Source organism: Apostichopus japonicus, chromosome 17 (genome assembly GCF_037975245.1).
Source record: "Apostichopus japonicus isolate 1M-3 chromosome 17, ASM3797524v1, whole genome shotgun sequence".
NCBI classification, from domain to species: Eukaryota; Metazoa; Echinodermata; class Holothuroidea; order Aspidochirotida; family Stichopodidae; genus Apostichopus; species Apostichopus japonicus.
In genome coordinates, this window is record NC_092577.1 from 15,668,167 (window position 1) to 15,692,889 (window position 24,723).

General features: G+C 45.2%; 2 pseudogenes; both read left to right on the forward strand.

The window, feature by feature from the left end:
- Positions 1–8,681: 8,681 nt before the first annotated feature.
- LOC139984603 (uncharacterized) lies at positions 8,682–10,894 on the forward strand (annotated as a pseudogene).
- Positions 10,895–17,227: 6,333 nt separating this feature from the next.
- On the forward strand, positions 17,228–18,176 carry LOC139984604 (uncharacterized; annotated as a pseudogene).
- Positions 18,177–24,723: the final 6,547 nt, after the last annotated feature.

Sequence of the window (24,723 nt, forward strand, 5' to 3'; positions counted from 1 at the left end):
CAGGCAAGCACTAATGAAGCCATGCAAAAGTTGAGTGGTGTGTCGTATGAAACTAGTGACCAGCACAAGGATACTTCAGCAGCTAGACAAGCCAGAGATGTGAGTGACACACTTCAGCTCATCACCTACCTGACAGAGAGGAGTCCTTTTGCTGAGAAAGAGTCACTGTTTAACATAGTGCCACTCCGCTAACCCTGGACCAGGACCAGCACATGACAGCACATGGCATGACAGCACAGGAAGGAGTCAACGTTGAGAGATCAAGAGAAGTTGGAGAAAAGATTCTCTCCTCAATGGTAGGCAAATCTGTAGAAGCTTTCAAAATCCGAAAAGCTGACCAAGCAGTCACACTAGCATCACGGTCAGCTGTAAAGGTCTCAGGTAAATCTGTTACGGTTGATCCCCAGCTGTTATTTCAGCGACTTACTACTGTTCGAGACCGCTACCAAGATGTGCCAGCGCTGTTCCAGTATGAACTCTGTAATTATCCCCCTGCATTGTTTGAATCATCTTGTCTCCCTCTGCAGCCAAAGGAGGCAGTCCTTGCTGATACCCTTTGGAGAGCTATGCCAAACGAGCAACGCAAACCCAGTGGAGATTGCCAGTATGTTCTAGATGACGGCGCATTGCTCCATAGAATGCCATGGCCCCGGGGATCTAATTTTGATGTTAGCTATGTGACACAGAAATATGGTCCTGCTGCCACCCACCTGAGGACAACAGCAGATTGTGCAGGCGTTACAGTGCACTTCACAGGTGGAATGGTTCTCCAATCCAAGAAGGAGGAATTTCAACAAAGTAAATAAACAGCGCTTCATATGCTTTGTAAATGACAAACTAGAAAGAGCAGGCTGCAGCGTAGACCATGCGAAGGATGATGCTGATGTCCTTATTGTCCAGACATGGTGCATAAAGAAAGCAAAGGAGTCACTAGGCCCTCACATATGTGATAATATTCTCTTCATTCACGCCTTCCTCGGCTGCGATGTGACGTCTCGTCCATTTGGATTGGGGAAAGGCTTGGCCGTTAAGGAGATAAAGACAGTGAAATTTCGCAAACAAGCCGAGGTATTCAACTGTACGGAGGTAGCAAAAGATGATCTGGTGGAAGCAGGGGAAAAGGCGCTTGTGTCCCTCTATGGTGGTGGTGATGAAGAACGACTAGACGCTCTTCGCTACAGAAAGTTTTGCGAGAAAATCTCCAAGGGCACATCTCATGTGCAACCACAAACATTGCCTCCAACTTCTGCAGCTGCCGTTTATCACAGCCTTCGGGTGTATTTCCAGATAATGCAGTGGAAAGGGACAAACAGAAATATGAAGCCAGAGGAATGGGGTTGGCATGTCGTAGATGGTAAATATCTACCTCAGCAGACTGATAAAGCTCCAGCACCATCTGCACTACTGAATTTCATCTGTTGTGGCTGCAAGACTCAGTGCAACACGAATAGGTGTACATGTCGTCACCATGGTCTCTTCTGCAGTGATGTTTGCACCGAATGCAGAGGAATAAGCTGCAGGAATTCCGAGCCACCAGACTTCAGTGACAATTGATTGGCGCTATCTGAGCTAGAGATGTAATGAACGAAAGACCTACGGTAATACCAAAGGACAATCTAAAATCCACTGCGTAGTACCGGGGGCCAGGGCTTGAAGCAGATGATTATACTCAATTTCAAGTGATCTCCTCATACCATGATGCCCCTCTAGACTCTATTGGTGTCATGTCTTGCTGAAGTAAAGTGATTTTCTCGAACTATGATTATTTGACAGATCACATTAAAAGGACATTCAGTGATATCTGACACACTGTCCACTTTTCGTATTCCACTTTGCATATTTCAAGGGATCTCTCATACTCACACATGAATAATATTTCCAAAACAGTCTGTTTATGACAAGAGAGATCTGTCATTGTTGCTGGAATGAATTGTTCGGACTAAAAACTAAATACACAGTAACTTACAGAGCCATTGCAATACACCATACGAACTTCGAAACACGAAATTTGAATTTTGGAAATAGCTATATCCTGTGTATATGGATGTTTCATATCATAAATAGGATAATAGAATCACTGAATATCCCTTTAATACCAATAACTGTACATTCTGAGCATGCTAGATATATCTTGTACCTACAAGGACACACGATACTCTTTTACTGGAAAGTGAATTTTAGAATATTTGTATAAAAAGCAGCAAATAATATGGTCAATATAGGTATTCGGCGGACATTTTGAAAATATGCTAATCACTATGCAAATGAACCACTCATATAATCAAATTGTAACCTTTTGCAAATGAAATCCTATGGACAATATGTCAAAATATTGAATTTTGGCGGCCATCTTGGATTTATGCAAATTAGACATCTTTTCCCTATTTGGATATTTTGGGACTTTTAGTATGGTGTTCTGGGGACCTGAAAGAAATGCATTATGGTGGAAAAAATTCTGTTGCAATTTGTTTTAAGTGAAACGTTAAAATGACTGGACTATTGTTGAAGTCGGGTCCGGTAATGAACTCAGTTATTGCTACATCATGCTCAGTTGAGAACTTCTGGCGAAATGATACTACAACCAGAAAAATGCATAGTGGTTTCGATGACACCTGTTTTCTGCTTGAATCTGACGTAATGTATAGTGATGGTGTACAGCATACTAGATATTACTAATACAGTGAAAAGCACTGCGATGTGACAAACAATAATTCACAATGACACAGGTTGTCCCGAAATGGCCATTGACCTCAACAACAAGCTTCTTGTTATTAATGTGATAGATACATCAACATACTAAATATGACACCAGTCCTTGTTGAAATATTGTGTAACACATGGTTTCACAATGTGACCCCTGGTGAACTCAAATGACCATTGACCTCCGCCCACAAATTAAGGCTTCTTGTACTAAATGTGGTACAATTACATACCAAATATGCGATCTGTCCAAGCTTCCCTTACGATATTATGTTAAGGAAGATGTGTTAGTGTGGAGAGACAGGTAGGTAAGAGGGGAGTGCAGTAGATGTTTGGCATTTGATGACTTCAAATGACCTTTGAGCTCCACCAAAAGCAATAATAGGCTCCTGAAATGTAATATGGTACGTCTTCAAACCAATATGAGATCTGTCCTTTCTTGCAATATCAAGTTTACAAGGTTGTCACAATTTGACTTGTCCCCAAATGACCTTTGACCTACACGAAAAACTTGTGGCTTCGTGTACTCGATGTGTTTACGTATACACACTAAATATGAGTTGGTCCGAGCTTCCCTTCTTGAACCTTTTTACAAAGTTTTCACAATTTGCCCCCTAGTGATCCTAGATTACCCTTGACCTCCACAGAAAACATTAGGCTTCCTGTACTCAATGTGAGAGGTCTGCCCAAGTTTCCATTCTTTAGCAGATGAGGGTTGTCCAACCCACGGGCCACAGTCCGGCCCGCCGCAGGGTTGCGTCCGGCCCGCCAGAGATGCTCTACGGTGCGAAATTTTAGTGAGCAGATTTATTGATAACAATTTGAAGCTATACAATCAATCATTCTGAACCTTGTGGGTTCACAAAACTGCATACACGTCAGTTTGTGTGACACTCTCTAAGCGGAGGGGGGGGGGGCGGCTGGACTTCATTCAACTGTTTTATCAGAAAATCGAGCGTAGGGCTCATGCGGCCCCCTCCATCATATCATTCCATATGGCCCTCCTCTGCAAAAGGTTGGACAACCCTGCAAGTTTAGCTATTGTGTTTGCAAGGTTTGGCAATTTGACCCTAAATGACCTTTGACCTCCACAAAAAACAATAGGCTTCTTGTACTCAATGTGGTACTTGAAGACATTAAATATTAGGTCTGCGCAAGCTTCATTTCTTGAGATATCGTGTTTACAAGGTTTTCACATTTTGACCCGTAGTGACCCTAAATGGGCTTTTGACCTCCACAAAGAACAATAGGCTTCCTGAACTGAATGTGGTACTTCTACAGATTAAATATGAGGTCTGCACAAGCTTGCTTTCTTTAGATATCGTGTTTACAAGGTTTTCACAATTTGACCTCCACAAAAACAATAGGCTTCCTGTACTTAATGTGGTTCATCTACACACCAAACATGAAGTTGTTCCAACATTCCCTTCTTCAGATATCGTCTTTACAAGCTGGGCGTCACAAACGCACACACACACGCCATCATAAATGCATAGGTTACGATATCATCGAAAGCAAAAAACCTTACCACAAGTAGTAACCTCTAATTAGGAAACCATGTAATTGTACAGCTAGCAGAAGAAAAACGAATCCCGAAAGTTCCATAACTGTTTTGAATTGTATTTTTCATTAACTGTTTTAAATTGTATTTTTGAAATTGATATTTTGGTTTATTTAATTGATATTGGCTGTTTTTTAGGGTTTTTCTCTGTATAGCGCTTTGAAGCTTGTGTTTGATATTATTGTTATTATCATAATAACTTGACATGCTGATTTAGTACATACTTCTAAGAATTTAGATTTTTCATATATAACTTGTTCGCAGATCGCTTACAGAATAGTGATAGGGGAGGCCGCACCTGGAGGCAACCACACGGGTACTGAACAGTGGCTCCGGATTGTGCTGGCGAAGCCGCGATAGCTTTCCAGATGTGGTGGACATCCGCGGGAACTCCACCGAAGGTAGCCGAAGAGTGGCTATACTGCACTCCACCTCTAACGTGCTCAGCGATTTGCGAAGCCCGATTTGAAAGGCTTCCGAATGGGGCAGATAGAACTCCTGCTTCAACAGCAAGCAGGAAAAGGAAATAAATGCATTAAGGGAACGACTCTCAGAGCGCGCGATTTTTGTAGAGCAACCAATAGTCCAGCAACCTGCAGAAGTTTATACACCGTGGGTATCCAATGCCATCGGAGGAGCATTGGAATCCCCCAACGACGAAGATAATATTAATTTCAGTTATTATCCAGCCCCTCCGACGTTGACGTCTCTCAACATTTTTCAGCTCGAGAAAATGCTGATAGAATGCGAGCATGATAGGTCGATAGCAGCAGACTGTGTGAGATAAAGAGGTTGATGCCCCTTGCTCCTTCTCCACAGGTAGAAGTGAGTGAGTGGAAGAGGTTGCGTGCCGTATTGATTTAAGTAATAGACATTTAAGGCACACCGTCCGTGCAAATCAGGTGTAAATATGTTAATTATGGATGGTAAGGGGAGGGCCGGGGCTATTTTTTATGCAGGTAGGTTCGTACCATTGTGTATATTGAATAGCCAATCTCAGCCAAGTTCATTTTGACGTCATCAAATATGCACGTGTCACTCGCTCTAAAGCAGTAAGATTTGTAAACAATGTCAATCTGTACACTTCAGTGGGCTATACAGAATAGGCATATGTCAAGTTATACCTCAGTCCTAGGCTAGGTGTAATCAAGAGTCTGGAGTCAGTGCAGTCAGAGTGAGATATTGCCGTAGGCCTAGTTATGGAGTGGACACAAATACAACAGCATGCATGGTACTACAATCATCACACTGGCCACAATCATCACATAAAGTATACAGACATATATATATATATACATTACAATGTAATGTATGGTATGTATGTACACGGGCCTACCATATAGGCTATATAAACCCACTGAAATGTGACTTAAAATACATGTCAGACAGCAATAAAGTTCACCTGTCTCATCGCCAGTAAAGTTGTCACAAAAGGAATGCAGATAACTAACGATACCCTCGATACCCTCAAGTTTCAACACCTTCTCCATCAGCAATGAAAATTGAATCACCGTAGTGCCCTCTCAGTCTTTTTTTCATGTATTGGTTCCCATATGGAGTAGAGTCACTTTCTAATATATAGTCCTTCATCTTGCTTACGAGATGGGAAACCTTCAGCTGTTCTTCATCATTTCTTTCCAAGTATTCACATACCCTCAAAAGAAGGCCTGATGCTGGTCTTCATTCTTCGGTCGACCGACTCTATTCCGTTTGAGTGCAGGTTCAGCTCTAAATTGCTCTGGGATATCTCGCCCAGTTCTAAAGTTGACACTACACTGTGCATGATAAATAGCATCCGCTGCATGGAGATCCTTAGAAAAAAACTCGATCCGGCCCTTCACAGAATGGGACCAGTCATCTGTACGATTCTCACATTGCTCTAATACAGTGAAAGGGAAGGAATCTGTGTGTACTTCGCTGACGAGTTCATCGCGACCATGATTGCCCTTAACAACCGTTTGGCCACAGAAAAAACAGTCCGTTCTTCTGTTGTACGGACCCGTGCTAACTCGAACACTCCTCTTTTCAACTGGAGGAGCAGTTCCCCTGTTTTGTCGAAGAATGTCCTTTGCATTCGTCCATTTATTGCGACACAATTTATGCACTCGTTGACCTGCTCGTGCAAGGATTTCTGGCCGACCTCGCTTCCTGCTTGACTCGTTGATTGTATCAGCTCCTTCCTGGAAGAGTTTGAAAAAATTCCAGGCATCATCGTCGAATAGCTCTTTGCAAATGGGACAAGCCTTCCCTTAACTACTAGGCATACTATAAATTTAACGCTATAACTGTACTATCCCTTTAAGTGGGTAGTCATGACCTTAAATATGATATAAGAGAACATACCTCTTAAGTCTTAACAGTTAAAAGTAAAATAAAGGGAATACTGATAATATAGAATATAACTGTGCTTTTTTACGTGCAGAGAAACGGACACGGACCAAAGGTCAACAAAACAAAAAACAATCCCAGTCTGTTTAACAACCACCAAAAACCCAACTGAAAACCCACAAACAGAAATCTCTCACTAACCCAGAAATGTATAAAATATAGCGTTTAACGTGACGTGAAAAGGACACGGACCCAAAGGCTAACAGAACCAAAACAATAAAGCTCCACAAACCAGCCCCAAAAAGCCAACACCAAACCACAAACAGAAAACCCCCAACCCATATTATGTAAGGACCACACAAACCCCCCACCCCACACATAACAACTAACTAACTCCAAAATTCATCCGGGGTACGCCGTCCCGATAGCAGACGACAGGCTTGCGCATTACCTGCGAAATTTTCCCAATACGGGTCTTTTCAAGCCCCTAACAGTATTCCCCCTTTTCTTACGAGGGAGCAGAGTTCTTAACTCCTCGTCAACCTTGATCGAGTGGACCTCCCTGTCAGGAACAGGAGGTCCACTAGCGACCATCGTGTCCGGTATAGCGGAAGCGGCTGCGGGTAGGGTGGAAGGGCCACTCGAGTCAATGAGATCAGTGGCCTGTTTTGTCTCATCAAACCAATCGGAGGACTCCTTAGCCACAACTAATAAGGCTGTAGTGCAGTCCTCCATTGGCGAGTCAGAATCTGGGCCACTTAATGTCTCTTGGGGCGGTTGAATATAACTACTTAGAAATATATATATGCACGTGATGAGGCTACGACGTTATGTTACGTAACTACACGTTAAGAACCTCACCCTGTATACATATACAATATTTTAAATTGAACGTTACATGGCAGCTGCCATCTTAGCTGAAACAGAGGGCGCTCTCTCAGAACATAATCCCACCTCATGTGAGTCCCCTTTTGTGGAATGATCTCTTAAGGATTACATTCCTTTAAAATATTAATGTCAAACTGATCCTTAAGTACGCTACTGTACATAACGTTAGACTAGGGCTCCCCTCTCCCGGCATAATCTGTACAGTAGGATAGCGGATCCTAGCCAAGTTTTACCGTTACGAAAATATGAAATAAAATATACGATCCCTGAATAACTCCAGTGCTAAAAGAACTTAAAAGTTTAACGAAAGATATATTTACGTCCAAGCGTCAACAATGTGAGTTTCCAAGTGCATCACATGCTCCGTTATTACTTAAAACTAAAACTTAGTAATACACGTAATTTAAATTGGAATATATATTCGTATGTGTATGAGCGGCTTGTGTGGACCGTCTGCATAATCTGATACACATGCTGAAAGTGACTATTTTCCATGAACAGTTTCAATCGGTTAACACAGGGGCGGATTTCGCGAAAGTAGTCGACGTAACTCCGTGTGTGAACAATGTAAGCAAAACCACTATTAGTCTTACTTAATACGTATTACTCGTCATACACTGTTCCACTGTTAGTGTCACAAGGTCAGGGTCAGTGGAGACTTCTGTATAGTGACACTGATTCTAAATTAGGGCTAGCAGGCCTTCCAAGTAAAGTTGTGGTAGGAATAAAGCAACCCAGGCTAGATATTAGGCCTAGACAGTTTTGAATTTGATGTAGTCACGTTCGGGGAGGGGATGACTGGCTTGTACTTGTTTTTTGCACATGTAAATTGTATGATCCTCTCTAGGCCTGTACCGCCTGGTAGGGTGATTCGAAGGTGGGTTCTAGACGAATGAGGAGTGACTCATGGGAGCTTTTTATTCATTCTTCAGGGGCGATGGGCGCTATGAAGGATAGAATGTCAGTTGCGAAAGCCAGCCGAGTCTACGGCATAAACAGGACCACACTACGTAACAACGTTGGTGGTAGACATGCCAAACGTGTTGGAAGGCTTCGTGTTTTAGCCTCCAAGAAAAAGGATTATTATGAAAACATTAAAACAAATGACTGCATGGGGTTTTCCATTCGTACAGAATGACTTATGGTCAGTGATTAAGTATTACCTGGACCAAATGGCCGAAACAATGTCCAATTCAGGGACAACATGCCTGGATTTAACTTCCGTCATTCATCAACAGGGAGTCCTCGCTTCGCAGGAAATACCAAGAGAGCGAGGGCCAAGGTCAGTGCTCAGCAGGTCTCTGAATATTTTGCAAACTTGGAAATTGCCATCAGAGATGGGGTACCGGAAGCACTTTTCAATTACGATGAGACCAATGTGACTGATGATCCTGGTTCCCAGAAAATTATTGTTCCGAGGGGCATGAAGAGGATCGAGAGAGTCCAGGAGCACTCTTGAATGGCGATTTCGCTGATGGTGTGTGGCAGTGCAGCAGGTGCCTTGTTCAGTGCAACGATAGTCGAGCAGCGTGGAAAGTCATGTCCACCATCACTGAAAAAATCAGACACTGCTCATGCTACTATTAGACGGTGGGGCGAGCCGTTCTGGACGGTCGTCTCGTTGTCATCACTTTGGGACTACATGAAAATGATCTTAAAATGAGATATATTATTTTAAAAACATCATTTTTCCACACTGGGAATTGGGGCGTTATTTAGAAATTTACTGAAAATGGCAAATATATTTCTGTAAATTTACCCGATTGTAGATACGAAAATATCCAATCAGATCGCAAGTTTCATTGACACTGGTTGCTAAGATTTGTCATTGACGCGATTGGTCCGATAATTTGCCTGTACATCAAAATTATGCCGATCGACGAATCAGCGTCGCTGTTTTAGCGTGCTTCGGTACGGCTATTTTACGTGTCAGCTGGTACACACAGACGCTTCGCTTGCCGCAAAACATGACATAAACATGGATTGCAATGCGGGAAAGTAGCTGAATTCGTCCAAAAACAGGTGTTTTGCTCACTGCGCTGATGTTTTAGAAGATATTAAACCTTTTACAACAGCAAGGTGGATCACATTCTTGAAAAGTGTGGACATTTGGAAGGATTTGGTCGGAAATCAAGCCGATATAGCAACAGCTTTTTTGCGAGAGCATGGGAGTACGCGTGTGTGTTAAGCTTGCCAATTCCAGAATTTGGTGGATGTCATAACACTTGTTATCGGTATTTTACCGACTCATCGAAGCAGAAGAGAGGAAAAATAAGCAAAGAGAAGCAACTACTAGCTGCCAAATCAAGTCATACATCAGGTACGTTCTTTATTTTTGTCATATAAACATGGACATTTACGGATAATTTTCACTCACGCACTCACTGCTCACACTTAGGCTAGGGTGAAATGCACTGGCTGTATGGTGTGTTCAACTGTGTTGGATTGGTGGTGCATGGTAGCCTATGGCAATGCTAATGTCATAAAATTTAAAAAAATACTGTCATAATCACCCAATATAAATTAGCAGACCTATATATCCCACTTCTTTATGTGTTTTGGTGTAAAATATTGTTAGGTTAGATCCTTTTATTGGGTCATAAAAATCATGTTGCATAAATTATATAAAGCCAATGCATGATCATGCATGGCAGACCTATGCCCAATTTTTCAGAAGTTTTGCTGTAAATATTAATTGATAAATTTAGTGGTACATTGAAATTATTATAATATAATTCTACTTAGACTTGGTTTTCTGACGGTCTGTGTCTAAAAAGCTGTCGCACGGCAGACCTATGCCCGATTTTTCAGGTGTTTTGGTGTACATATTTTTATTATTTTCATTGCTACATTGAAATATCCATCATCTCCCTATACACAGAATACAAAATGAAAAATTCACACATATTTTTCTTTCTGTCTTTTGTGCCTTTACAGAATTGGAGCCTTCAACTTCAAGTATTGATACTGGTGATGAAGCAACACGTCCACCCCGAGGGTGTTACGATCTAGCTCAGCTGTTGCGGGTGTAACGAAGGAGCCATCTGTCCCTTCCCACATCCTGCCAAAGATTTGCATCTTCTGTTGCCGCTATGAAATATCATATACAGACTCTCAGAGGAGAAAAAGAAAAGAACAGTTGATGCTTAGTGAACAGCCTGATGGAGGCAAGCTAGCAGCAGCTGCTAAAGACAAGAACGTGACTGTGTGGCAATCGAATTGCGTTATCATAGAAGTTGCTACAGGAGCTACACAGGGTACCAAACCAGGAAGTATGTTGAGCCAAAAGAACAGCTCTATGCCACAGCATTTGATGCTTTTTGCAAGTACTACATCGAACAAGATTCTTCGAGCGAAACAGATTTACAGAATGACATCACTAAGGCGGTATTTTGGCAAAGCTGTGAAAGATGTTGAAATGCCTCCAACTACAGAACTTACAGACTGAAGCAGCGTCTCAAACGAAGGTTTCCACAGCTGTGCTTTCTTCAGCCCAAGAAGAGGTGTTCCAGTGAGATGGTTTATGTTGAGACACTATCGGCCGAAGGTCCCGAAGCCACCACCACACCAACTGAGATACTGACAACACAGATGCTGAGGAGGAAGAAGTACCACCCAGAAAGCGACCAAAGGGCATACCAAACAGTGGACAATCCAAGCCTCAAATGTCGTCACTAAGGGATCGCTACTCTACTGCACTGGATTTAAAAGAAGAAATCATGCAAGCCATGAAAAAAAAAAAACAATCTTCCATGGCCTCCAACATCTGGCGATTTAACCCTTGATGCAGCGCGCAAGATAGTCCCCACCAAGCTCTACAATTTTATAGCATGGATTGTGCTTGCTACGTGATCCGCCATGCGGGATACAAAACTTCACGGCCAAACGGGACGACCGAACCATCCCATTCTGAAAAACGAAACCCAGGTCAAGCGAGCCAAAAAAGCAACATACGCCCGCCGACCTGCAGCGACAAAAACGTCCCCCACAGAAACATTCAAAAAACTACAAAATAGCATGGATTGTTGGTGTGTCCGATGAGACAACAGATGAGCAGAAAGTAAAGATTCAAGATGCAGCAGATCGTCGCATCCTTGCCATTGGACAGGACATCATCAAAGGGAAGGAAGATGATGCCCAAGCGTTCATCACTGTTAATGGCGATTCGTCATCTTAGTGGATCAGCCCAGCTCATTGGTTTACTCAATGGTTTTGGACATTCTGTGTCACACACTAATGTCTTGGAGCACGATACAGCAATAGGGCAGCAGGAAATTGATAGGCAATGTTCTTCCATCCAGTCTCAACAAGTCTATCTACACCACCCTTGTGTGGGACAACAAAGATTTTGGAGAATGCACCCTATCCGGTAAAGGCACTACCTACAACACCAACGGAGGAATAGCTGTCCAACATGTGAAGTTAGATTCTACATCTTCAGCGTCTCAACCGCGTCAACATATCAGAAAGTCAAGGAAGCGATCCCTGCCAGCACCTGCTTCAGCGATGGGTGAGATTTGGTGGTTTGAAGAAGTCATCCCCTCAGGCATTTGATGACAGTGTACAGCTGGAGGTTGAGCATTTTATTTTCTGAGGCCCGCCTTCTTCCCTCCTGGACTGGATTCAAGCAGCTGCTTTCTTCCAGCATTCCACCTAAAGCAACCATTGCATACTTGCCAGTTGTAGATGCTAGCCCAACGGATTTAAATACTGTCAACACTGTACTTCACAGAAGCCTGGAAATAGCCGATCAGTTGGAACTTCCATCAATTGTGGTAGTAGTAGACCAAGCGATTTATTGTAAAGCTCAGACAATCAGATGGCAGACTCCAATTTTCCAGGAGAGGATAGTTATTCGTCTTGGAGCTTTCCATACCACAATGACAGTATTAGCATGCATTGGGAAGATTTCAAGATGTCCTGATTGAGGCAGGTGTAGTGGCAACAGGGTCAGTGACTGGTGTGATGAATGGCCACAACTACAATCGAAGTGTTCGCTGTCATAAGCTTATGGCTGAAGCACTGCACCGCCTTCGATGGCAAAGTTTCTTGAGTACTCTGGAGGAACAGAAGAGACAACAGTTCACTTCCTTCACTGCCTTCCTTTGTTCCTGGTAGTGCTCCATGTGTCATGGTCGGAGACTTTAACTGTGTCCCAGACTCGGGTCTTCTGTGTCTGCTAGTCCCGACGCTGGGATCACAGAATTGGACAGATTCACTTCCGTACACCTTTTAGCCGATGTCTTGAGGCGTATACACCCGTGTAGTACGGTGTACACGTGGGTGAGGCCTAACGGAGAAGATGCCTCCAGGATAGATCGAGTGTATGCGCCCGTAAGTTTTAAATTTTCGGGTTGCGAGACGCTCAGCTGTCCGCTCTCTGACCATGACACTGTGGTAGCACGTTTTGTTTTGCCTTCCATTTTCCCGATCGGGCGGGGCCTATGGAAGCTTAACTGTCGGATTCTTGGCGAGGCAGAATTCCGCCAAGGTTTCGAGACCAGGTACAAAGGATGGCAAACATTGAAGCCGGCCTTTGCTTGTACATCCCAGTGGTGGGATAATATCAAGTTGCGCATCAAACGCTACGCAATTCAGTATTGCGTGACCCGCGCACGGCGTCGAAGAGAAAAATTCTCGAAGCTGTGCGCGGAGGTGAAGTTTGGCGACCCTTCGGCAGTCATCGCTTTGCAGACGTATCTCGATGAAAAGTACCACGGTGCCCGCGTCAGGGCCCGTGTCGAAGCGGTGGAAGCCGAGGAGCGCCCTTCACTGAGGTTTTACCAGTCCGTTAGCTCATCGGCGGGTGACAGACGCGTCCCGTCTGTGCGCGCTACCGATGGGACCGTGGTCAGTGACCCTCACGGCATTGTCCGCGTATATAAAGAGTATTATTCGAGTTTGTTTACGCGTGGCAATGTCGACTTGTCGGCACAGTCTGATTTATTGAGGGGAATCTCAAAAACCGTTCCCCACGATGTCAATGATATTTTGGGGGGCGGAATAACCACTGTTGAGCTTTGGAAGGCGCTTTCGAAGATGAAGAATGGCAAGTCCCCGGGTTCGGACGGGCTTCCGAGGGAGTTCTACCGAACCTTCTGGGCAATAATAGGACCCGACATCAGAGCCGTCTTCGGGGACGCCTTCCAAAACGGACTGTTAAACCAAAGTCAACGTCTGGGCATGATTACTTTGCTGCCAAAGTCTGGGGACCCCTTGGATCCCCATAACAAGCGTCCGATCACCTTGCTAAATGTGGACTACAAGTTGCTGGCTAAGGCTTTGTGCAACCGCCTTGCACTGGCTATGCCGCATCTTGTTGGTGATCTCCATCCAGACTTGTGCAGTGAAGGGTCATTGCATCCAGCAGAACTTGTGGTTGATGCGCGACTTGACCGACTTTGTTATTGACCGTGATCTGCCATGTACATTGGTGTCTCTGGACCAGCAGAAGGCCTTTCACATGGTGGATCGCGGTTTTTTAATGAATGTATTGGAGACGTTTCAGTTGCACCCAAATTTTCGTAAATGGATTTCTGTTTTGTATGAAGAAAGTTTCAGTTCTGTTATCGTAAATGGGTTTTGTTCGGGGGTTTTTAACGTGGAGAGGGGGGTGCGCCAGGGGTGCCCTCTGTCTCCATTACTTTATGTTTTGTTTAGCGAGTCCCTCTCTCGTCTTTTGGAAAGGGACTCCAAACTTGTTCCATTCGTTGTGCCAGGGGGTGCCAAAGTGAAATGCGCTCAATATGCAGATGACGTGACATGTATTGTTTCGAGTCTCGACTCCTTTCGCGCACTCTCGCAGGATCTATCTATTTTTGAGAGAGCTACCGGGGCGAAGTTGAATCCAGAAAAGACAAAGGGCCTTCGTCTTGGTAGCTGGAGATACAGAGACTTACCATTCGGTGCGTCGTGGTCGGATCAGAATATCAAAATTAATGGTATATGGTTCGGCTACGATGCACCTTGTGATGTCACCTGGAACGAGAGGGCTGAGGTATTTCAGAGCAGACTCGAAACCTTTGGCACCCGCTGGCTTTCGATCTTGGGGAAAGTCACTGTCATTAATCGTTTCGTTTCGCCCATCTTGTGGTACCCTGGCGCGGTGTACCCTATTCCGCGTCGCGTCCTGGTACGGTTGGAGAGGGCGATTTTTTCATTCATATGGTCTGGTGGTACAGAGCTTGTCAAGAGGGCGGTATTGTACCAAAAACTGGAGAAGGGGGGGGACTAGGGGTGGTTCATCTGGGAAGTAAATTGACCTTTTTGTTATTTAAGCAGTTGTTTGTAGCGGTAACTGACCCAGGGTTGCCTTGTTCATATTTTGTACGTTTTTGGGGCGGTTTGCACCTGCGTCGATGGGTCCCGGCGCTGTTTAGCAACAGAGAACCGCATAGTAGTACTCCAAACAGGGTGGTGCGTGTCATCTGCTCCGCTCTGATTGAGTTGCCCCCTGTTGACCTGTCACAGCCGGCCCTCGTTCACAGTTTGTTGAGGGATAAGGCCTTGAATGCAACTTTTGTCCAGGGACGTCATTCTGCCGAAGTATGGCGTTCGGTGCATTCAAGGCTGAATGGTTGCAGGCTCCGTGATCTTGCATGGAGAGTTGCACACGGTGCCTTGGTGACCAACCTAAAAAGATATCATTGGCGATTGGGTGATGGACTGTGCCCTAGGACCGGCTGTGACAGCTTAGAGAGTACTGCTCATGTTTTTTGGCATTGTTACTTTGTAGTAAACTTATGGGAGTGGTTCCAGACCTGGACCGACCGTGTTACGGGAGACCGTTCATGGTCGGTAGGGCAGGGCTTTATTTTATATGGGGTAGACCCTCCACTTTGTTCGGTAGCTGTGTTGCACCGCATCATATTTGTTTGCTCTATTGTAAAAAAACATGTTTGGCGGAATAGGTGTAATTTGGTTTTTAGGGGGAAATTTGCCAGTTGGCAGGCAGTCCTGGAGGCGGTGAAGTCCGACATTCGCCTTCAGATTGAAGGCGATTTTCGCCGTTTATCTGGGGCTGCCTTTTTTGGACGCTGGTGTGCTGGGGAGGGGTTTTTCGTTTCGCTGCGTGCGGGTCGTCCTTCTGTACGTTTTTGAATGTTTCAGTGGGGGGGGGGGGGTTGGGCGTTTTGTCTGCAGGTCGGCGGGCGTATGTTTTTTTGGCTCGCTAGACCTTAGTTTCGTTTGTCACAATGGGATGGTTCGGTAGTGCCGTTTGGCCGTGACGTTTTGTATCCCGCATGGCGGGTCACGTAAAAAGCACAGTTCAAGAAAGTAGTGTCATCCCTACAGGCATCTTATCCAAGAGAGTTTGACACCCAGCTGGAAGGAAGTGCTTACAAGGCTATGATGGAAGAGTATGGAGACTTCATTAAAGAAGGAAAGAACAACGCTACTTTCGCTTTATGGTGCTCTTACCTAGAAATGATTGGCAATATTCTCCTCTTCATTAGTGCTACCAGGGAAGGACACTGGAAACTGCATCTTGCTACTGTCAGAGCTTTGCTACCATGGATGTTTGCCTTTGATAGGACAAACTACTCACGCTACCTTCCGGTATACTGGCTTGAAATGAACAAGCTCCCAATCACTAATCCATTTATCCATGATGAACTAGTCAAGGGCCACTTTGCAGTTCAGCGTGAGTAGCTTGCGACATGACAATTGAGCAAACTGCCAATAGAGATTCGAAAACGAGAGGGGGTGTCAAAGGCTTCTCAAACAACCAAGGTGCCACCAATCGATGGATCAGAGGCCACCATGAAAGAGCACTGATAACGAGACAGTGTGAGGAAATGGCTGACAAGGGAGAAAAAGTTTCAAGACGTGCAGATTTAACAAGAGTCGTATGATGAGAGATCAGAATGACATCAACAACATCATGAGCACCATAATGAGTATGACCAATCCTTTTGATAGTGATCCAGAAGCAGATGCTGCAGAACTTGTGCACCTATCATCAGGGGTCATCGCTTATGAATGCATATACTAATGGCGACGAAGCCTTCATCAATTTCTCCAAGACCCGTCTGCAATGAGACATATACCTCAACAAAACTCTGTCCAAGATGAAGTTGAAGACATTTGCAGATGTAGGCAAAGCAACTGTGAACATGAATGGGAAAGAGGTGGCTTTGAAAAGTGATAGAGAGTTGCTGGCGAGGCTTATTATTATTGGCAGAGTACGTAAGGTAGATCAGCGGAACATGTTGACTTTCTCATTGAGTCCATATCCTCCAGCCCTGGCCAAAGTTAATTGATGTTTGGTGAAGACGAACAAAGCCAGTCTGTTGCACCACCTAGAGAAGTCACCAGAAGCATCTCCAACTGTCGAGTTACCATAGGACAATTAGCAAAGAAAATACTGAGAGACCTGGTTTACTTGGCAAGAAGCACTGGATCAAACATCATACACTTTGTGACAGACACATATCCAGCTATGAGCATGAAAGGTGCACAGAGGAAGCGGCATGCAGCAAGTGGATCGCAAAGGATCAAGATCACCAAGCCAGACCAAGCCGTCCCCAAACAATGGAAGAGAAATACCTGGCTAATGGATTCAACAAGGAGCAACTTGTGAATTTCCTGTTTGACTCTTGGAGTACTTATGGGGAGGAGGATTTGAAGGGAAAATCTGTGTACATTGCACACGCAGAGCAGTGTCATCTAATTACAGCAAAGAATGGGACAACAGATGTCCAACAAGTTCCAGAACTCCATTGTACACACGAGGAAGCCGACACCAGGATGTTGCTCCATGCTAAGTACGCCAGCGACATGGGAAGTAAAGACATTGTCATCAAGAGTCCTGACACGGATGTGTTCATCATTGGTATTGCTATGTCACCAAAACTTGAGAGCTCAAAGCAATATTTTAACACAGGGAAAGAAGAAAAGAACCGCACCATCAGCCTACAGGCCACCCAACTTGACCTGGGAGAGGAAACCACAAAAGTTATGATAGGCCTGCACTATTTCACTGGCTGTGATTCAACAAGTTCCTTCTACGGAAAAGGGAAGAAAAGACCATTGAAGCTAATTGTAGACAATGAAAGGTATAGACAGGCTTTTCAAGCCCTGGGTGAAGCATTCACGCTTACAGATGACGTCATCTCAACATTGAAGGACTTTGTGTGCAAGCTTTACAATATGCAAGAGCACAGCAGTGTGAATGATGCCAGGTACGCATTATTTTCCATGGCTACCAGGCAAGAGGATATCATTCCCCCCAACAGAGATGCACTACTAAAGCATACACAACGTGCAAATTACCAGGCAGCTATTTGGAAACGCGGTTTTGAAAGCCATCCTGACATACCATCACAAGTTGGCCATGGTTGGAAATTAGTAGACGGTAACCTTGCGATAGATTGGATGGACCCGCAGCCTGCTCAACAAAGCATCATGGAATTAACTCGATGCACCTGCAAGAAGTCAAGAGTGCCAAGCTACAGATGAAGGATGCTGTGCAGCTTTGGGTTTGCGCTGTACCGAACTATGTGAATGTAAGAACTGTGCCAACATGCCCATACCAGATGAAGAGCCAGCCACTCAGCCTGAAGGTGATGAGGAAGATGATGACGAGCAAGACAATGACGATGCTGACTTCCATGATGATGAAGAGAACTTTGAAGATGAAGAATCATTCTATAAGAAAGCAAAATGTTCTTTAATCATGCTAATTGCTATTTGGTGAAATGTGATCCGTCATATCACAAGCAAAATATTCTTGCAAATTATAAAGAAAAACATGCATTTTTGTCATAAAAAAGTGATTAAATGGCAAAAATGTGTTATTTTGGGTAAATTTCATCAACTACCGGGTTTCGTTTCAACACTTCATGGGTTGCACGTCCTTAGTAGATGCCAATTCCAATATCATTACTTATAAAAAACAATATGGGTCATTGTAGGATGTGAAATCCATGAACAAACAGTGTAATACCATATTTGACTTGCATGACACGCAGTCCTTTTTAAAGGAATTTTTCTTTTTTAGTGTTTTGTTTTTAGGCGGGATTTACTCAAAAGTGCCCCATTTCTGGGAGTGGGAACTGTTGGGATATTGAAAGGACAGCATTTTAGGCCACATTTCATGTAGTCCCCAGGAGATGACTGCAAGAATTAATTTAGAAAGCTGTTTTGGCCACATGCCCCATAGTCTATATGGACTGGATTGATGAACTCAATCAGTTTTATTGTAGATTTGATGAGATTGATTTTAATGAAGAACCGCTTTCTCTTCGTGCAATACTATTTGATAAGTGCAATGATTTTAAAAGGGTTATTTTATCACTTGACGAGGAGGTCCATACGCTATTTTATCGGGTAATTGTACATAAAGCTAGCGGACCAGATCGTATTAGTAATAAAGCAATTAAGTTATGATCTGCCCAGTTAGCCCCCATCTTCACTGAAATATTTCAAGATGCAATTGATACTGGTGAGATCCCTGTTATTTGGAAAACATCCGTAATCACCCAGTTCCAAAATCACGTGCAGTCACTACTTTAAATGCTTTTTACGTGACCCGCCATGCGGGATATAAAACGTCACGGCCAAACGGCACTACCGAACCATCCCATTCTGAAAAACGAAACTCAGGTCAAGCGAGCCAATAGAACATACGTCCGCCGACCTGCAGAGACAAAACGCCCAACCCCCACTCAAACATTCAAAAAACCACAAGGACGACCAGCACGGAGCGAAACGAAAAACCCCTCCCCAGCACACCACCGTCCAAAAAAGGTAGCCCCAGATAAACGGCGAAAATCGCCTTCAATCTGAAGGCGAATGTCAGACTGCCTGCCAACTGGCAAATTTCCCCCTAAAAACCACATCACATCTATTCCGCCAAACATGTCTTTTTTTTCACAACAGAGCAAACAAAAATAATGCGGTGCAACACAGCAACCGAACAAACTGGAGGGTCTACCCCATATAAAATAAAGCCCTGTCATACCGACCATGAACGGTCTCCCGTAACACGGTCGGTCTAGGTCTGGACCCACTCCCATAAGTTGACTACAAAGCAACAATGCCAAAAACATGGGCAGTACTCTCTAAACTGTCACAGCCGGTCCCTGGGCACAGTCCATCACCCAATCGCCAATGATATCTTTATACCAAGGCAAGGTCACCAAGGCACCGTGTGCAACTCTCCATGCAAGATCACGGAGCCCGCCACCATTCAGCCTTAAATGCACCGAACGCCATACTTCGGCAGAATGACGTCCCTGTACCACCCGACCAAATAAATTGAAAATATCGCTCTCTCCAACCGCACAAGGACACCCGGGTACCACAAGATGGGCGAAACAAAACGATTAATTACGGTGACTTTCCCTAGGATCGAAAGCCAGCGGGTGCCAAAGGTTTCGAGAGCCTGCTCTCAAGTTCCTCAACCCTCTCGTTCCAGGTTACATCACAAGGTGCATCGCAGCCGAACCATATACCATTAATTTTCATATTTTCATCCGACCACGATGCACCGAATGGCAAGTCTGTGTATCTCCAGCTACCAAGGCGAAGGCCCTTTGTCTTTTCCGGATTCAACTTCGCCCCGGTAGCTCTCTCAAAGATAGATAAATCCTGCGAGAGGGCACGAAAGGAGCCCAGACTCGAAATAACACACGTGACGTCATCTGAATATTGAACGCACTTCACTTTGGCACCCCCTGGCACAACGAATGGAACAAGTCTTGAGTCCCTTTCCAAAAGACGAGACAGGGACTCGCTAAACAAAACATAAAGTAATGGAGACAGAGGGCACCCCTGGCGCACCCCCCTCTCCACGTTAAAAACCTCCGAACAAAACCCATTTACGATAACAGAACTGAAACTTTCCTGATACAAAACAGAAATCCATCTACGAAAAACCGGGTGCAACTAAAACGTCTCCAATACATTCATTAAAAATACCCGATCCACCATTTAAACGGCCTTCTGCTGGTCCAGAGACACCAATGCACATGGCAGATCTCGTTCAATAACAAAGTCGGTCAAGTCGCGCATCAACCACAAGTTCTGCTGGATGCAATGACCCTTCACTGCACAAATCTGGAGATCACCCACAAGATGCGGCATAGCCAGTGCAAGGCGGTTGCACAAAGCCTTAGCCAGCAACCTGTAGTCTAGATTTAACAAGGTGATCGGACGCTTGTTATGAGGGTCCAAGGGGTCCCCAGACTTGGGCAGCAAAGTAATCATGCCCAGACGTTGACTTTGGTTTAACAGTCCGTTTGGAAGGCGTCGGCTCTGAGGTCGGGTCCTATTAATGCCCAGAAGGTTCGGTAGAACTCCCTCGGAAGCCCATCCGAACCCGGGGACTTGCCATTCTTCATCTTCGAAAGCGCCTTCCAAAGCTCAACAGTGGTTATTCCGCCCCCCCCCCCCAAATATCATTGACATCGTGGGGAACAGTTTTTGAGATTCCCATCAATAAATCGGCCTGTGCCGACAAGTCGACACTGCCACGCGTAAACAAACTCAAATAATGATCCTTGTATACGCGGACAATGCCGTGAGGGTCACTAACCACGGTCCCATCAGTAGCGCGCACACATGGGACGCGTCTGTCACCCGCCGATGAGCTTACGGACTGGTAAAACCTCAGTGAAGGGCGTTCCTCGGCTTCCACCGCTTCGACACGGGCCCTGACGCGGGCAACGTGGTACTTTTCATCGAGATAGGTCTGCAAAGCGATGACAGCCGAAGGGTCGCCAAACTTCACCTCCGCGCACAGCTTCGAAAAATGTTCTCTTCGACGCCGTGCGAGGGTCACGCAATACTGAATTGCGAAGCGTTTGATGCGCAACTTGACATCATCCCACCATTGGGATGTAGGGGCAAAGGCCGGCTTCAAGGTTTGCCAACATTGGCGGAACTCTTCCTCGCCAAGTATCTGACAGTTAAGCTTCCATAGGCCCTGCCCGGTCGGGAAAATGGAAGGCAAAACAAACCGTGCTACAACGGTGTCATGCAACCCGAAAATTAAAAACTAGCGGGCGCATACACTCGATCTATCCTGGAGACATCGGCTAAAAGGTGTGCCGAAGTGAACCCGTCCAGTTCTGTGACCCCAGAGTCAGGACAAGCAGACACAGAAGCCCCGGGCGAGTCTGGGACACAGTCAAAGTCTCCGACCATGACACATGATGCACTACCAGGAACAAAGGAAGGCAGCGTGTCAAAAACATCTCGTCTAGCAGACCGATTGGGAGCATACACAGTACAAAGGGAGATATTATCCTGTGCATACTTGAATAGAATGCAAACCAATCGGCCCTCGTGATCCGTCTCCACCCTAGTGGCGCAACCCGCCCGACGAGGTGACAGAAGGATGACAGTGCCACAGGATGAAGACGAACCAAACGAAGCATGCAGCCCACCACCCCACTCATAAGCCCACAGAGGGACATCTTCCAAAATGTGTGTTTCTTGCAGGCAAACGCAGTCGACCTCCATTGAAATACAATATTGGAAAATGCGACTGCGCTTGCGATGATCCCTCATGCCATTCACGTTGAAAGTGGCAACTGAAAATGTATGGGCCATGAGAGGGCAATGGGGCAAAACTACGCCGACGACGATTCTGTAAGCTTCAATCGTGCTCTAGACGACATATCGTCGTCCGAGTCGTCACTTGAAGCCGACCTTTTTAGAGAGGGTTCTCCCCCATCTCGTCGTACCAGCTCGTCCCAGTGGCACGTGGCATGTTTTGGATGTTCGGTTCACCTCCCTCTGGACATGTCTGGCGGACACTGGGGCGTTTTGGGAAAGTGACCGGCTACGAGGAGCCGGAATTCCTTGAATGTAAGGGTGTCAAGACCGGGACTAGACGAGTTAAGAGTTGAACTCAAGTCCGATATCCCCTCTACCTTGTGGGCTAATGGGCACAGGGCCCACATTGCATACCTGGGCCAGCCTCGCACTTGTTGGAGGTGTGGGCTAGAAGGGCATGAGGCCAGGTTGTGCCAGAACAAGCGGTGTAGCCGCTTTTTACAGGTTGGGCATACCCTGGCAGAGTGTAAAGGGGATATCGTTTGCAACTCGTGTGGGAAAACGGGCCATCTCGCCCGTTTATGCCCAGACCGCTCATACGCCGCCAGAGTGGCTACGGGCGTGGTTGAAGCTGTCCCGGCCTCTGACACCGTATCACATGATGCTCCTGTCATCGCCCCAGTGTCCGACACTAGCGCCCCGGTGGAGGCTTTGTTCCCCCTTTCGTGTCCGACCTCTCCCCTGATCGAACTTGTCGAGACTGCCAGCCTGCCCACTGAGGCAGAGCAGGACAAGATGGCGGAGATGGTACTAGCTCCTCGTCGTCATTGATCGAGTGGACCTCCCTGTCAGGAACAGGAGGTCCACTAGCGACCATCGTGTCCGGTATAGCGGAAGCGGCTGCGGGTAGAGTGGAAGGGCCACTCGAGTCAATGAGATCAGTGGCCCGTTTCGTCTCAAACCAATGGGAGGACTCCTTAGCCACAACTAATACGGCTGTAGTGCAGTCCTCCATTGGCGAGTCAGAATCTGGGCCACTTAATGTCTCTTGGGCCGGTTGACTCGGGGCCCGACTAGTATCACCGATAGCGGGCGTAGCTACCGGTGAACCAGTACAAGCGGCATCCTGCTCCGCATGCCACTCCTCTAATACCGTTTCCGCCGTTTTGTCCTGCTCCGCCTCAATGTCAATTGACAGTGGAAGGAGATTCAGTTGGAGTATAAGAAGATAAGATATAAGAATCTTTATTGGCCATAACAGGAATTGGAGTTCACTCCATCTCAGTATAACATACATAAAACAGTCAAAAATACATCAAAACATAAGATTAAGATTTATAATATATACATTTCTTAAGACAATAAAAATCCATGTACTGGCATATAGAAAAAAAAAAAATTCCTACAAAACTCGTTGGCAAGACTAAGAATGGCCCTTGGCAAGAACGAACGTGTGTATCTTTCTGTCCGGCATCTGATGACAATTGGCCTGCCAGTTCGACTGCTTTACTCAACCTGATTTCCTACAGGATGTTCCGACGACGTAATTGACACAATATTTCTTTTAGTTTCCCTGACAAGCAGCTCATCTACCGATCTGAGATCATCAGACCGGCAAACTCGCCTCGCTTTTCTAACAAGTGTATTGAACTTAGCCATGTCTCTAGCAGTCGTATTGCCACCCCATGCAGCCAAGCAGAATGTAATAATGGTCTCGATGGCCGCATTGTAGAACAAAGAATTGAGAGAGGCGTCTAGTCTGAATAAATTGAGCTTCCGTAGAAAGAACATACGTTGATTAGTTTTGGCCAGAACAGTATTTACATGTTCACCCCACTCCAATTTATCAAACTCCCAGATACTTATAAGAATGGACTTGTTCTACTGGCTCGTTCCTAATTTCAATTATCTCTAGTTGGTGCCCCTACGCCGGAAATCAAGAACAAGCTCCTTAGTTTTAGACACATTCAGTTGTAATCTGTTTTCGTCACACCAATTCGTAAAGGTGGATATTTCATGCCTCTACCCGGTTTCGTCACCATTCTTCTCAATAAGACCTAAAATGCATGTGTCGTCAGCAAATTTAACAAAAGGAATGGGTGATAAGACATATAAAACACTAAAGGCAGATTTTTTAGGGATTGGCACCAAGTGGGAAGTTTTCCAGGAGACTGGGACATGATGAGTGAGTAGAGACATTGTTAAAAATATGATGAGAAATGTAAGAGAGCTGTTCATGACACATTTTGAGGACTTTACCATTAATACCATCTGGTCCAGAGGCCTTGCCAGGTTTGACCCGCCTCAATTCCCGGGAGACTTCACCAAGGGTGAACTCTATTCTTTCAGATTGACAAAAACCATCTAGTCTATGAGGCACGCCGAAGCTCTGCTGAAAATTCATGATTATCAAACCTAGCATAAAACTTGTTAAAAACATCAGGCATGTTGTCAGAGGTTACATTGTCTACAGTGATATAATTGGTTTTATGGTTTTGCCACCCAGTCACGCTTTTCATGCCTTTCCATACCATGCTAGTGTCATTTGATTTGAAATGACTTTCTATTTTGTCCTTGTATCTATCCTTGGCCTTCCGTATTTCACCATCTAATTTCCGGTTCACCGTTCTCAGTTTATCTCGATCACCTTCTCTGAAGCAAGTTTTCTTCTCGTTGATAACAGCTTTCAGTTCTGACGTTACCCATGGTTTGTTGTTTGGGTAGAGTGTCACCCATTTCTT